Below are 17013 nucleotides of genomic sequence, written 5' to 3' on the forward strand. Positions count from 1 at the left end.
TCAAGCAGAAACTATCAGGATCCTCACTGTTTACTACAAACACTTTTAAGCAGAGCAGCAACACTATTTTATAGCATGACATTTAGGTCAATTTTGTCTTGGCTGCACCCCCAGTGTGTGGGTCTGTTTACTGAACTACCCAGTGCAGCAGTGCTAAACCAAACAATCACATTCAAACACAGCCAGGCACAACTGACTACACAAAGGACAGGATGCTTCCCTGGACTTTACAGTCAAACTTTCAATTAAAGTTGCACCGGTAGTTTTTAAAAGAAAGACCTGCTAGAAACCTGGAATTTTACTTGATTTAAACAGTCTTCTCTGACTTGCCTTTTCCGTCTTCTCAGTTGGCCATTTTTATGTTCAACATCATTAAGCATTTACCTCCTGTGAAGAGGTCTTGTGACATTGATTATCGAGGCCATATTGTCAGTGCCAGCATGAGACTGTCTTCTTCATTTACATTTGAATTCACTGTGACTTTTTCAAATGTTAAATGTACAGAAGACAATAAACTTTAATCTTGAGGAACTGATGACATTTACCACATTTTAAAAGACTGAAATAGTTCCCTCCTGGCTGTTAGCAACAGCAACTTCAGGGCAGTAATTGTTTTTGAAATATCGCAAAAAAAAATAAAATGGTAGTACTCAAGTATGAGCACTGTACCTACAAATTTTATTTAATTGTTGAGAAAATGTGTACTGAGCTAAATTAAACCACTGCGCAAATCAGCTTTATTAAATGTACTTTGACACTTTACAGTCTACAATTCCTATCCAGTGGATTCTTTTAGCTCTTCTAGCAAGTTCAGTGTGAGCTCTAGGCATTATAAACTCCCCAAAGGAGATTAATCAAACATAATAATGTTAAATGACATAGATGCATTAAGATGCTCGCAAATCACAGTACTAGTGAAACACCTTATCTTAATCCATTGACAAAATCCAGTATTGCCAAGGTAGACCTGTGTGGTCTATAGGAGGACATCTGGTGTCCAGGCAATGTTATTGCAAGACATTGTGATTTTTCCTTTTTTTTCAGATTGAGTAGGGCAATTCATTCAGAAGCTTGTCATGTGCTGACATGACACCCCAGGAGGAGTCAGAAAATAAATGTCTTCACTAAACAATATTAACCTACAGTACTGAAATAATTATGTAATTATGCAGAACACATACATGTAGGAGTATAAGGCAACACATGTGTTGTCATGTCAATCCATTTAGGTAAGCTGCAAAGGACGACATGACATGACTGTTCAATTGCTTGTCTGTTTGTTACCAACTCAGTGCACATCCCCACCATGGAGTCTAATATTGAGTGACCTTTTCAGTAGCGCCACTATCTGGTCAAACTTGCAGTTTTGAAAAGGGGGGAACCTTTGTTGTATGTGACATTCTCATTGACACATTAGCTGATAGTACACAATCATACGTTCTGTGATTAGAGAAGGCAACATAGACATTGTTTCATTCCTCCAACATATACAGGAAACCCAACTCATCGGTTTGATCGGGTCTTTATGATCAGATATCTCTGATTGAAAAAAAGAATGCTAATTTGTTTATTTGATTGAAGAGTTAGAATCTTTTTTAATAGCCATGAACATGGAAGCAAACTATTATTTGAACATGTCGATAGTTGTCGTACGCATGATAATCAAAGGAGTGAATTACTTTAAATGTGTTGTAGGTAATTTAATGCAAGGTAACCACAAGAGACACAGATGCTGGTGATGCAGAGTCCTTCAGTTTGTATCTGGTACCATTTTAAGTTCTGCAAACAAGACAAATAGGTAGAATGTGAAAAAATAGAATGTGTGGAGTTGCGTCCTGTGTCACTGAGTCACTGTGCTCTTTTCATTTCGGTATCCACCCACTGTGTCTTGCAGAACTACAGCCCCTTCAAGTTGGAAGGAAGTCAAGTCTGTGACTGAAATTAGCTTAACAGAGTCCTCTGTGGTTTCTTATTTTTTATTGCACTTAATTACCTGTAATCCAAAGTGGTTTGTGTTGTGTGTGGGGGGCTCTGCCTGCACCTGTTAACGCCAGTATACAGCATGTGTTTGACTAGGTGAAGCACAACAATCTTGCTGTATTAAGTAATGTATAGTATGACGAATATTTGATTATAGAAATTAGGAGGCTGTCTTGGCACGTACCTGTAAAGAAAGTTTGAGCTACCATTCTTCTCACAGTTTCGTCTTCTTTGTGTTTCATGCAAATTTTAGGTTAAGATTTGATAAACTCATGAATGGGGAACATGTGCAGATATTCACACGTTATGGTGAACGTATATAGTAGTGTCACAGTTTCGATTGATTGAAATGAGCTTTCAGTTTCAATGATCGGAACCAAAAGTTTTTATTATAATAATTTTATTATATTCTTTTTAGAAAATAATTTGAAGATGTGAATGAGGGCATAAAACCAAAAATCTGTTGATCTTTATGAATCAAGATGCAATAGTCTAACAATGGCATAGACGTAAGTGCTGGAAAAAAAAGGCTTGAATCAAAAATTGAATTGAATCGTGGCCTTAAAATCAAAAGTGCAATTGAATCGTGTATTTGGGAAATCATGACACCCTGAACATTAACCATTATGCTCAGGATGTGAAGGAACTTTGGAATTAAACTTTTTTGCCAGACTCAGACAAATGTACTGTATGTTATTTTCTGGAGCAAACTTACTTTATATATTGCAGTCTCTTAAAAGCTTTGAAAGAAAGAAGAAGATATCAGCGAAGTTGATGCGTTTCCAACTCTGCTGTGAGGTCCATCTGGATGGATTACCATTGGAGTCTCATTTGCACTTTAATAGAGCAAATCTTTCCCATAATCCTTCATTGCACGTCTCTAATAAACACAGACATGTTACAAAGCTGCTGTTGCTTTTCACCTTACTGACATTTCCCTTGCTTTAAGTGCTAAAGTGCCCTGATGCCTTTCTTCTTTCATGCTAGGACACTCTTCTATCACACACTGTGTGATACAGGTGAACTGCAGCACTAGGCCCCTGTCAGCTTTCGGCCACATTTTCATTCTCATGTTTTATTTTATCCTCTACCCTTGTCTTGCCTTGTCCTTGTCCTCTCATCCTGCTTGTGCTATCCAGCGGTATCATATCCTCCCAGTTACAAGAAGACTCCACCTCCTGTGCCCCCGCGCACCACCACCAAGCCTCTTATCTCTGTGACAGCCCAAAGCAGTACAGAGTCTACCCAAGATGCCTACCAGGAGGGAAGGCATCCACGGGGCGGTCTGTGGACCACGGATAGCCTTGGTCGTCCCATCTACAGCTCCATGGACAGCCTGGACAGCACCAAGGCGGTTACAATGGCCATGGAGTCAGCAGCAGGCAAGAGGCATGCATCTTTGGGCAGCCACAGCTCCGTCCAGACATGCGACAAAGCAGTGCTGGTGTCCAAGGCCGAGGAGTACCTCAAAACCCCACGTTCCTCTATCGGGATACAGGTAACTGACAGTGCCACTCAATTTGCAGTCACCACACTCGCTACCCAGCCTTCGTGCTTATTACACCAATCTCATCTGTCTTCCTTTATCTAGTCCTGGCTGAAAGGATAATTCTCATTTTAATATTCAGTGTTAATATCTAAGAGAGCTGTCCTGTAAAATCCTGTCACCACCTCTCAGTGTTCTCAATGAAAAGTACACCAAATACACTTTCTGTTTTTATTAGAACACAACAGGCACATTTGTATGTACTACAGGTAGCTGTTTCAATTGCACTGCAGTCGTTGTACCTTTTGGATTAATACATGAGAAGAGAATTAGGTTTCTTTATTGAAGACTTACTCTATGTCCACATCCCCATGTTAAACTAACAATACAACTACTGCACATGTGCAAATTAGGTAATCTCGTCATTTTTTATCGTTGGTTTCCCAAATGTACCAATCTGTTTGATGTACTCTACAAGGTCTTTGAGGCTTGTTGACCTTTACAAGAGTGAGGCTGTATTACGTGGAAATGGCTTATTTAAAGGCAGCAGTATAATGAGGAGTAAAATGACCTCTTGTACTGTCTTTGTCCCAGTTTGTGATCTGGATGCTTAACCTGTTACGTTCTTCCTGAGCTTCTTGACAGCATTGTCCTGGTCATATAAGACAAGTAGCTCTTTGGCTTTGTGTGCTAACTGCCCAACTGACTTTGGTATTTCCTACTTCTCTTGAAGGCAGATGTCCTCAATTTTTAGCTCCAACATTGGCTGTCTGTATTGTACCTGCTGGTCCTCATGCAAATGTAGCTGTTTAGTGGACAATGTACCAGAACAAGAGTTCCAGCTACTTGATGATTTTACTTTCAGAATAAGCTTGAACTTATTCTAGTGTTCACTGAATTCCATGCAGTTACCCACACTGCACAGTGGTTGTACAGTATTAGTAGGAGTGCTGGTATTAATAACACCAGGTTCAAAACCTTGGAAACCACTAAATAAAGCCTCCAGACCAAGTATCATTCATCATGATGTATCAACTGCTGGTTTCTTACATTTGCACTGGCTTTTGGTTCACTTCTCCACCTTGAAGGATGGTTGGGGAGTAGCAGTTCATTCCCTGCTGATCGGTCTCCCTTATGGTTCTTGTGTAGCTCTTAAAGGGTGCCTGTAGGTTAGAGAGACAGCATTACAGGCCTATATGTGTAACATAAGCTGTTTTGTAACTTTTGTACTTTTTGTAACAGAGGTTATGAATTGTTTTGTAAATGAAGAGTACATGTTATGAATTGTTGAACGCCCCCATCAGATCCAGCACACTCACAAAATATACTGCTAGCTGAAAGATAAAAGTTTGAAACTTAGTATGGTAAATAAGACATCTAGTTAACATATAATACATTTCTAAATGTCAAGCTGTGATTTTGAATTGTGGACATGTGTATCTGTTCATGTGTTCTGTTCTCTGTATTCACTAGGTGGAAACTGTGACAGACTCTGAGACTGAAAGCAAAGGCATTCCCCAGTTCCATTCTATAGGGATCCAGGTGGAGGATCGCAAACGGTATGTGGCTCAAACAGACGAAACAGTGCCACAGTCATTTTCCATTGTCACATTTAAGTTAAAAAAAAAGTGTAAACATTGTCCCTGCAACTCACACACTTTTAGGCATGGGAGGTTCAAACGCTCCAACAGTGTGACCACTGCAGTGCAAGCAGACATGGAGTTGGAGGGCTTTCCCTCCATGGAGGACAAGGGCCTGCAGTTTGGTGGCGGTTTTGGTCGCCACTCTGAGCCGAGCACGCCCACGCAGTATGGGGCCATCCGTACGGTGCGCACACAAGGTCTGTTCAGTTACAGGGAGGACTACCGGCCCTCCAGTGGGCCCTCTAGCCCACAGCCTGAACCCTGGTTGGTTGAACCCAGCATGGAGGGCGCCGACACAGGCCGAGTGTCCCCCCTTCGCAGGGACGGCAGCTGGTTCATGCAGCTCCTTCACAATGAAACCAAGCGGCTGGAGGGATGGTGCAAAGAGATGGAGGGAGAAGCAGAGGAGCATGACCTGACAGAGGAGAGTGAGTGTCTTGAGGGAAACTACATTCTTCTCAAAGCAGGGGCTGCCTTTGCTGTCCGAGATCAATGCTTTCATGATATATGCTTGATGATAGATTGATTCCTCCTTTTTGCAGTATGTTTAACAGTTTTCCAAAGTGAACATTCACAGTATTAGCTGTCATGTTGACTCTGAAAACACAGAATCGTGATAGGCGTTCTGTGAGCAGATTGAATCCTTGTGAATGACTTGCTCAACATGTTACCCTTTGCCAAGCTGCCAGTGATAAAATCTGAATCTGTCTTTTTCTCTGTCCCTGTGTGTGTGTGTGTGTGTGTGTGTGTGTGTGTGTGTGTGTGTGTGTGTGTGTGTGTGTGCGTGTGTGTGTATGCGTGTGCGTGTGCGTGTGTGTGTGTGTGTGTGTGTGTGTGTGTGTGTGTGTGTGTGTGTTTGTGTGTCCACCAGTCCTAGGAAAAATCCGGAGTGCAGTGGGAAGTGCTCAGCTACTAATGTCTCAAAAGTTTCAGCAGTTTTATTGGCTATGTCAGCAGAATCTGGTGAGTAGCAGTATGTGTTTGTGAACAAAAACACTAGATCGATTTACGTGCTGTTAATATGTTTTAAGAAAAACACAAAAGATCAGGGGTAAACTTGTTGACAGGCTTCTCATTCTCAGATCAGGTGCTTGGCCTGACGCTGCACTTTGTACGCCTTCCAGAAATAGACCAAAGAGATCAATAGTGAAGCAGTCCCTCTGCCGCTATTGACCCCACAGTAAACGAAAGGGGAATTCCAATAGGAAGCAGCACCTGTGTTGAGGCTATCCATTAGTGCAAGGAGGCAGCGGTTTCAATGGGATCTCAGAGCTTGAATAATGGACTGTCACACCGTCTCACTGTTTAGCCCTCTTGTCAAGTCGACTGGAAACTCATACCTTTTCTAATGCTAACTATCCACAGAGTCAGCATATATCAGAGGATGATAGTGTCAAAAGTGGGAATGTTTCTGCAGATACTGTAGAGAGAGACAGTGAAAGAGACAGGCAGGCACTTAATCACACCCAACCTAAGTGTAGCAATTCTTTTTGAATGAAATGCAAAATCTTGTGGAGGCGGATGAATGTGTCGGCTCTCTGACTGCCTCGGGTTGTTTTTTTTTTGGTGCATTTTTGCCTTAACTTGGTGTATTGTTGCTCTCTTTTGGATGGTTTTGGGGCGCTCTCTCTCTCCCCTTCTCTCCCCAAAGATAATGGGGTGATAAATTAAGTCTAAAATTGGTAGTGACAAGCCTTAGATTGTCCTGAGCTTTCAGACGTGTCCGGATGAGAGAGTGGCTCTGTTTTCCTTTTGGACAGAGGGTGAACTGCATGATGTTTCTATAAGAAATTCTGTCCTTTCAAGTTTGACTTGACCGACCTCTCCTTGGTCTGAAATCACATTCACTCTGTGTTCTTCTGCCTATGGTAATGAGCATGTGTATGTGGCTGACTGATGAGATGAGTGTGAGTTGTGGTTTGCAGTTGACACAACATCAGTCGACTGGCTACAGTAGGTATTATGCACAGAAATGCAGCAACACCAGATTTTTGTCATTTACATTTTGCAGAGTTATTTAGCCAAATTACATTAGAATGGAGGAACAGTATAATTATTTGTTTTAATATAAAAACACCTGTGCTGACACTCATTTGTGCACATTTATATCATTTCCTTCCCCCATGCATTATGTCCTCACTTCACATCACCATATATGACCATAATGTTATAAGTACCTGTAATAAATATATTATGTAAATATGTGTGGTTTTGGAATTAAATTGTATTTCTCTTTTTAAACTTTCATATAATCTAAATATAGACTTCTTAATGTTTTTACTTGATTATTTGACTGTTTGTCTGACTGACGGTCAATATGCCATAACTTAATCAATCATTTTTTCTCTCCAACATAATACATACAATTATACATGCGTTAACCAACTTTGCTGTTATAAGTATATAGTTAATTGAGGTTATGAACCAATGTTGGTGCTGTACTGCCACACAGTGGTGGGAACGGTGAGGTGCCTATATAAGAGCTGAAGGTAAGCTGTGGTCCCAAACATGTAAAATATTTTCCTTCTTTTCCAATTATTCAGAAAAATGTGTGTCATACTACAGGCCAAGGGTTATTTATTAAAATATGATTACATTTGTAATTAGTGTTCAGTAATCCTGCACATAACAAAGATGGGAAATAATATTACTTGAGCACAAAACCCCACTACATTTTGGTTTCCACTGTCTCTTCAGGACCCCAGTGCCATGCCCAGACCCACATCTCAGGACCTGGCTGGATTCTGGGATCTCTTGCAGCTTTCCATCGATGACGTCACTGCCAAGTTTGATGAGCTGCAGCAGATCAAGAGCAACCAGTGGCAGCTGGTGGACAGCCCAGAGAAGAAGGTACAACTGGTAGCTATTTCCCCCGGGATCCACACCCGCATAAAAATTAGTAATGGGCTCCAGATGAACTCATCCAGCTTTTAGGAAAACTACAATAACAACATTTGCTTTCCTTTTTAGGTTTGTGCCCTAAAATAATTCTTATCATAACACTTCAGGAACATCAGTTCAGCTTGGACAGCTAGTAGCATCTGTCTATTATTACCCTATAAACAAAAAAGAAAAACCCATCAGTTTTGTCGCTAGAACAATTTGGAACTTGTTTTTTCTTTCAAATCCATTTTTATCTGTCACATCCATTATCATCGTAACTCATCACCTGGTTTTGGTCTGCAGTGATGTAAGATAAAGTGGTTAACAATGGCGCTTACAGAAAGCAGCTTACACTGCTGTAAGCCTGCTTTTCACCAATTATACTCAATGTAAATTCACACAGAGATTTCCCTAACAGACGAACTAATGGGTGAAGAAAAAGCAAAAAACAAACCTGTCTTAGCAGTGATAATACACTTTTGTACTTTGTTTAAACACACTAAACTTTGCCTTAAATTGTTTCACTACAGTGACACGACACACTGCAGGGGCTATTTGCCGGTGTAGTGGGGAACAAAGAAGGATGAAATAACAAATTTCAAAGATTTTTTATTATATAGAAGGTTGAAGTGCTATATAAATACTGTATCTAAAAGCTCAATCCACAGAGAAATTAACACAGCCTGTATTCAGAGACTGTGTCTTTAAACAAGCCGTCAGGACTTTTGTACGGGTGTAATGTCACAACTACTGTTTACTATATATAGGTAGCTTTTTCAGGAGAGGGTCCTAAAGAGACAGGTGCTAAAACAGAGCGTTTCAGACAGAGGGTCAATACAGGTACAATCAGACAGACAGAATGAGAAAAATTAAGTGTTTTATGTGATATGGGACCTTTAATCATGTCATTCTGTATCCTAAGGAGCGGAAGTGGCCACCACCTCTGCCAAGGCGGCCGTCCAAGGGTCGTGGCGGTATTATGCGAGAGCGCTCTCTGGACCTTCAGGACCGCCAGCGACAGGAAGCTCGCAGACGCCTCATGGCTGCCAAACGAGCAGCTTCTTTCAGACAGAACTCAGCCACAGAAAGGGCAGACAGCATCGAGATCTACATCCCTGAAGCCCAGACACGGCTTTGAGGTCTACGGATTCACCCTTAGCTCCTCTTGTCCACCTCCACCCAACACCAGCTCGTGGCGTCACATCCAGCCTGCTGTCATCATCTGTCTGTTACTTTTTCATCATCTGTCGCCATTCTCTGGGTTGTCCCTATTGAAGCTACACTAGGCAAGAAATCAGTTATAAATGCATCCTTTTTATCAGCTTAAATGACAATGTGGCACTATCACAGGGAAGAACGCCCCATCTTCCCCGAGTGAGAAGTCAGGTGAGTCAGTGGAGTCAGGTGTCGTTTTCTTACCGAGCGGGATAAATTAAACATTTAAACTCAAAACTGAGAAAAATTAGTGGACACACCAGCGTTAGACCTTTTGCCTCTTGCCATTTTGGTATTCTTTGGTTAAAACTGATCACAGGCCAGCTGAATTGGTGAACATGAGCCACTAACGTGAAGTTGCCTAGAGTAGCTTTAGGGAGGGGGACTCTTTGCCACAGGTTGTGCACCACAAGAATGAGCCGCTATACCCCTAAATAACCATTTCACCTGATTCGCCATTGTTGTTAAAACTTCAGTCGTCTTCATTGTTGCCATTACCCCGCTGTGAGTTAAGGTAGTGCTATACTTGTTACATTCAAAGGGAAACACAAAGTGCAACTTTTCCAGAGTTTCTCACCAGCGACAATGGTCTTGGGCTAAAGCACCCTGCGTGAAGGAACAGTGGCAGCAGAAATTGATGGATTGATGAAGTGATGAATCTCAACAGAAATGTAGATCATTGTCCAACTACTGAACAGAATACGTTCAAACTTCTTACCAAGTCTTTCCTATGCTGTTGGCTAAAACCTGGGACCTTGGTTGATCAATTTCCTGCCAGTTTGTGCTTAAAATGCCAAAACAGAGAACTGTATTAAGAACGTTCAACAGCGTGTCTGAGGTGCTGCACAACTATATCATCAATCCATCTTAAACCAGGCATGCTGTAGCTGCTGACCAGTGTTGCTGAATGAGATCTGAAAAAAAGGCTAAACATCCTAGACCATCATTTCAGCATTTCCATTCAAGCAATTCCATCCCCTCTTAGGACTATACATTTTTAAGCTATGTACGTTATTTGCTGCTGGATACATTTCCATTGCAGAACAAATATGAATTATTAACAAAAGACAGTTTTGCGCAGCTTGGAGGAGGTGACTGTATCAAACAATGCATTTTGCACCTTATAATATTCATGTTTGTATTTCCAAGGGAAATGTAGTTTATGAAGCTCATGTGATATTGTTGCAGTTGAATTGCAAGGACAGATATGGAAAATTTACTACAGAATTTCATGTTACTCTATAGGTCATACAGTATAAACTGCACCTTGTGTTTTGTTTTTCATTTCTTTCTGATGGCATTCAGGCCTCTCGTAATTACAATATTGTGATTCTAACACTTTTAATTACACTTACAGTATCTATCATATGACCAACATCACAATCTACAGTATACATTAAGTATTTATAGTTGAAACAGTTGTGGGTTGATTTGTCTCGCTGATTAAGGGTTGTTTCTCGGCTAACATATCTCATAACACACTGCATCCAACCTTTTGTTCCAAGTGGGACATAATGAAAACACTTCTGTTGTTGTTTTTGATCTGCTCATGTAGTCTAGGAAAGACAGGTGCAAATGACACTTTAACAATATTCAGTTACTATAGTAAATGGTGCTGCTTTTTACTCTAAAACTGTTGTCCTTTACCCAGTCCTATGTGCTCGCACACACACACACTCAAGGACTTTTTAAACAGAGATTTATTAATATGGTGCCCGTTGTCTCTCCGATGACTTGTGGTAGATTGTGACTTTAGAAAAGATCATCTTTGCAATGCTCTTGCCCTCAGCGATGTAAATGAGGAGAAGGTTTTATGGTTTAACTTCCTTTCTAACATGCAAAGAGGTCAGTGACATTTATTTATCTGGTGGGAGAGATTACAGGCTTTGACATTCCTCCAACCTTAAAGTATAATCTAATATGCCCACCCTGAGCCAAGGGCATACTGCTACACTGCTACAGTGAGCTGCATTGTACCTGTCCATGTTTTATACCACAGCCACCATGTTTCCCGAACATTTGCAGTACATTCATCCTAATTTGCCAAACTAACTCCAGCTAATTAAAACAAATGTTGACCTAGAGCCACTAGAATTATGCTGCAGTAGTGTTTAATGTTTTCCATTTTACTGTAATTAGAATATCACTCAGTAGGAGAACACAGTCTGTGTACTGTGGATACTTGAGGCAGGATTATGATGGGGTTTAATTTGCTTGCATTAATGTTTGCATTTGTCCAACCAATAACTTTTACTTTGTGATGTGTGTATGTCAGTGCTAAATCTGAAACCCTTAACTTACCAGACGGCCTTAACCAAAACACTCATGAATGTAGAGCCCCTAATGCAAAAAAACAAAACAACAACAACAAAAAAACAGGGGATGAGCTGCTGCTGAAAATCCAACTAAATTGGACAGAAAAGAGAGGTTACTCCCAAACTTTTACATTTCGTTTGATTTGTATTAAGCTCATCAGGTTGATTTTAAGATCAAGTAATAATGGGCACAAAAACAATAGTGGCAACATGGTCACCAAGGGGAGTACATTATTTGCACACTGATTTGAGGTCAGTATTACCCTACCCTGATTTTCACAGGAGTACAAATGTGCTCTTATGCTGTAAACACACCAAGCAGCGGCGAAGAGCAGCTCCCTGCAATTAATTACATTTTTCTGCATCAGGGAGGCGTGCCCAATGTTCAAGCCGGAAGCAATTCTTTGGTCAACTTGTCACTGGAGTCACAGGACTGAAACTATCCCCTGCTGCAGGTTTTCAAAGGCACTGCATGGCAACTCCCTGCTGGCCACATTTCCCCGCTGCTGGGTGTGTATTTGGCGTTACTGAAACAAAAGCATCTGCACACAAACACATATCTCTGAGAACAGATTTTATCGTTTCAAGTCCGAGTAGGACCGATTCATTCAGGTTCCAAGAAATAGTATAACTGACTGACTGAAGTCAACTCATAAGTTAAATAAAGATAAAAGAACTCTTTGTGCCATATCTTAACTGAACTAGGGCTGCCACCAACGATTATTTACATAGTGGATTAATCTTTCCATTATTTTCTCAAAAACCGTATTTCCTCAAATAGTAACCGTGGCCTCTATTTACATCAACTAAGGTAACAGGCCTTTAATAATCATAATTGGCCATATGTAAGTACAAATGAAGAGCTCTTTTCCAAAACGAGATAAAAGCCAAATTTAAATAAATTGAGTATTAACCAAATGTGTGAGTTTTCCTGAAAACTATTAAAATAGATTTATAGCGTTTTGGAAAAGAGCTCCTCAAATACTCCTTTTGATCGGCTCTTGTTTGCCTTGGTAAAGTTACTGCATTACACTGTTAATACAAACTCAACACTTCCTTTATCCTGTTTAAAATTTAAAAAACTTTCGAGCACTTACGAACTGCAAGGTGTGGGAAATAGCAGGATTATATTGTGGGATTTGTTTAATTAAAGCAATAGAAATATACATTACACTGAACTTCATCACGTATGTCTATGTCTCTGTAAAGCGCCTTGAGTACTGAGAAAGGCGCTATATATATCCAATCCGTTATTATTATTAATATTATTCCCTGGCCTTTATTTGTTTGTGTCGACCAAACCCCGGGCCATTATTCAAGACCCAGCTTTTATTTGAGGAAATACGGGAATCAATTAGTCGTTTGATCCATAAAATAAATTAAAAAATGTCAATTAGTGGTATTACTCAAACCGTTTAATTGATTTTCAAAATGGTTGGTGATTAACCTAATAGTTGACACTAATTGATTAATATTTACAGCTATAATATGAACCATATTTGCTGATCTGTTTACACAGAGAGTTTTGTGGGTAGGCTGTAAAGATTTGTGGAGTTTCGAGTTATATGCAGTAAATGTATTCACAAGACACATGCCAGTGTCTGCAGTTTAACTGTATATCCTTTTGCTATACTGTGCCCCAGTATAGACTACTAAAGGACTATTGAAGGGAAGAATAATTTACTTGAAAAAAGCAAGTGCATTATGTAATCAGTAAAGAAGGCAAGGGCTTATTTTTAAGTAAAGAATTCTCTACAGAATTCTTTACTTAAAAAACACAATATCCTCTTCCATTGAGGGGCTTTACCTACAAATTTAACACACCATTTATATTGTATTTCAGAGAAAGATACATTTTAATTACACTCTTTATTCATCTCAGCTTATTAAGCCTTTTCCTCTTCAAATTCAATCAGAAGAGCAGGTTGGCAATTCATCTTCTATTGCACTGCTTAAATGCTTTAAGACTACAGTCTGTTTCTATCCCTTCAAATTGTATCAAGAGGAACAGCAATGATACCCACTTTTCACATTACCACTTTAGTGTAAAGGGTCACCTGTTGGTGTTTCTCATGTTAAAATGGCACACTTTATAGTTTGTTTCTATTCTTCTAATTTATTTTTCTCATCTATCCTCCATCGCAGCTTTCAGGAAGTAACACACGGAAGGAGGGAGTTTATTACGTTATTATTTCATGATAAATAACGTCTATTGTGCCTATATCATTTTGAAAAGGATACATTAATAAACTGATGTTTTTATATATATATATATATATATATATATATATATATATATATATATATATATATGTATATATATATATATATATATATATATATATATATAAATAAATCTAATCCAGCTAAACATATTTAAGAGGAATTCAAGGCTGGCTTCACTAAATACTGAAATACAGTAGTGTTATCCAAAAGTTTAAGTAGCGTGGTAGTTAGTGCTGGGCAATATGTTTTCACGTAATTCAATGAATAAATAAATAGACAATATGATCTGACCACACAGTAAAGCATATTTTTGTATACCATAGTATGAATTAAATACTTGACAAGAGAAATGTACAATGTATTTTCTCATTTTATTAAGAAATGAAGTGCAAAATGAACATACCAAAACATCGAACGTCGTCTAAATGACAAAACATTTTTTGACAAACGCTATAGAAAAATATAACCAATAGACATTTTAGCTATTGTTCTGACGGTGTATATCGTCATATCACCCAGCACTGGTGGTAGTCATTAAGCATTTATTAAACCAGATTAACAGATTTTAGTTCTCACTGTTCAGGTGGACAAAAACACACCTTATGTTTTCCTCTATCTCCCTTGTAAGTCGATAAATATCAGCATCTTCACTTATCCTTTGGATAGATGGAGAATATTACAGTCCCCATTTATTTCACTGGCACATCCCAAAGTCTTACTTCTCTCATTCTGACAACAGTTGTCGGGCTCCTTTAACAATCCAACGGCTCTTCCACCTGACTGAAGCTCATGCAAGTCAAGTCTACTTCCCACAGACTGCATACTGTGATGCCATCGTGTGTAGTACTTGATGATCTGGTATTCAGTCCAAAATACATTTTCAAAACAGAGCTTTTTGTTGCTTGAATTTTGTGTCGCTAGGAATTTCATTTGCAGCATGTTTGAAATCAATTTCACTTTCCATCCAGTAGGCATGAGTGAACTCTATAAACATGTTAGAAGTGGGTAATGGGGTTGGTTTAGCACGTGAAAAACAACAAAACCCTTTTCTTGCTTGGTCAACTTGTCTTGTGCCAAAGCCTGACTGAAACGATGTGGGACAGAGTAAAAGGAAAGGAACTAGACTCACAACCTCACCGTCACTGGCTGGAATGAAAAAGGATGTCGCTTTGGCTGTTTTTGCACCAATCACCTGTCAGTAAGACAGATATCAGACACAAAGATGTCCGCAAAAGTCACAGGGACACCAGCTGCTGTGAGAGCTGTACACTATTACAGTATGTGTGTCGTGAAATACACATGATGACATGTTTTTGTGGTATTAAGCAGGGCTATTCTACAATCATAGTACCCTCTTCCTGTTGTTGTATAATTTAGGATTACTCAGCATACGCTAAATCTTTTTCCTTTGCGTCCGTCTCATATTTTTACCCACCATGCAATCAAGGGGCTTAGGAGTTTGGCAATTATGTACATGACAAATCCTCAGGTGCCTTACAGTTTGATTCTCATAGGTCTCTGTGAGTGAATGTTTTGGGTTGAGATATGTGAAAGGTTTTTCAACACCTCTTAAGAGTGCAAGTTTGTGCGTAATACCATTTCAAAGGGCTGGAAACTGGGCTGGATCAGGCTACAGAAACCTTAATTTACATTTATATTTGACTAATCAAAGCATCCCCACTGTAATAAACTACGGCACAATACAGTCTGGAGGATTCAGATCACATAGATGTCCTGCTATGATTCACCATGGTGCAGTTACATTTTTAAAGTGTAATCCATGTGTTATGAGAGCGGCTCCAGCTTCATTAAAAACAGGGAACTGTAGAAATCAGTGGATCTATTTTTCCTCATAGCTGTGATATTGTAATCGTGTGATGTTTTTTTTGCCTTTTTGGCATCTACATCTACAGAATCTGGAGACTGACAAAACTTGACCAGCCAAAAAGTGCAATAGTGTTTTCATACAATGACAGGCGGGCTCACACCTACAGCTATTTACCTCACGGTTAAGTGTTTTTAGCAAACATGGTATAGTAGGAGTAGTTGTAATCTCCACAGGAACACTTTGTCATGCCTGTGTACTATGCAGCGGTACTTCTGTGGGGCGGCAGAGCTTGCAGGCCCTGGTGCAGATCACGTCTCATTTACAGAGCACTGAAAGCACGCTGCCTACCTTGCTTTACACATATATTTACATGCAGTGCTCAGTCCTTTACATCCATGAAGTATCTAGTGTAAAGAAAAAAGTCAGCTAACTTTCAGTAATACTCTAAAATCATTCACATGGATGTGATAAGTTCAGAGTCCCTTTGCCAGGGTCACTTTTCCTTTTTAAGTCACTACTCAAGACATCTGTTTATGCTTTGCACAAGCCAGTCCACAGCATCCCATTTTAGACCGATATCGTTTCATAATTGTCCTGAAGATAAACCTCGGAGAAGTCTGCCTAGGTGCTGAATCAACCAACTTCTCTCCTTGTACTTTCCCTAAATTTTTCTCTTAGTTGTGTTTATTCTGACAATCAGCACACACCAAAAGCATCAAACACACACACACACACACACACACACACACACACACACACACACACACAAACATACAGTACACACTACAATAGAGTTTCCCTTATGTATCTTGAGGACGTCTTTACAGACTTCATTAAAATTTTCATTGAAAGCTTTTCTCCTTGTTTCAGATACAGTTGCACTGCAAAGATGTCTTTCTATTGCTCGCTCTCTCTTCTCATAAAATTGTGTCTTTTGATGACAGATCAGAGTTTTGCTGTTTGTCACAAGCCAAACGGCAGTCAAATGAGTAATTATGGACCATATTTGATGTCATGCTTGCATTAATACTGGGCTGTATGAGAGAGTATCTGCTCCTCAAGCAATAAGCCTAATTTAGATATTTAGTTTGGCTTTTCATCCTGCTCTTTAGACTTCTGAAGAACCTAAATCTGAGGGCTGTTACAGTACTGTTTTGGTGGTTGTCGCCACTTAAAGAAACTGTTTGACATTTTGGGAAATACCAACATTTTCTGTTTTTGGGGGAGTTAAGATAACTTGATCGATAATACTACCATATCGTTGAAGATTTGAAGCAACAGCCAGCTGCCGGCTAGCTTTGGTTAGCATACAGACTGAAAACAGGGAGTCAGGGGGAACCTATGTTCCTCGGGTTCTATGTTCCCCGCTTTGTATGTGACCGAGAAACATAAGACCCTTTTTTTTAAAAAAAAAAGGTCTGATGTTTCCTACTTGTT

The sequence above is a fragment of the Echiichthys vipera genome (genome assembly GCF_963691815.1).
Source record: "Echiichthys vipera genome assembly, chromosome: 19".
Classification (NCBI taxonomy): Eukaryota; Metazoa; Chordata; class Actinopteri; order Perciformes; family Trachinidae; genus Echiichthys; species Echiichthys vipera.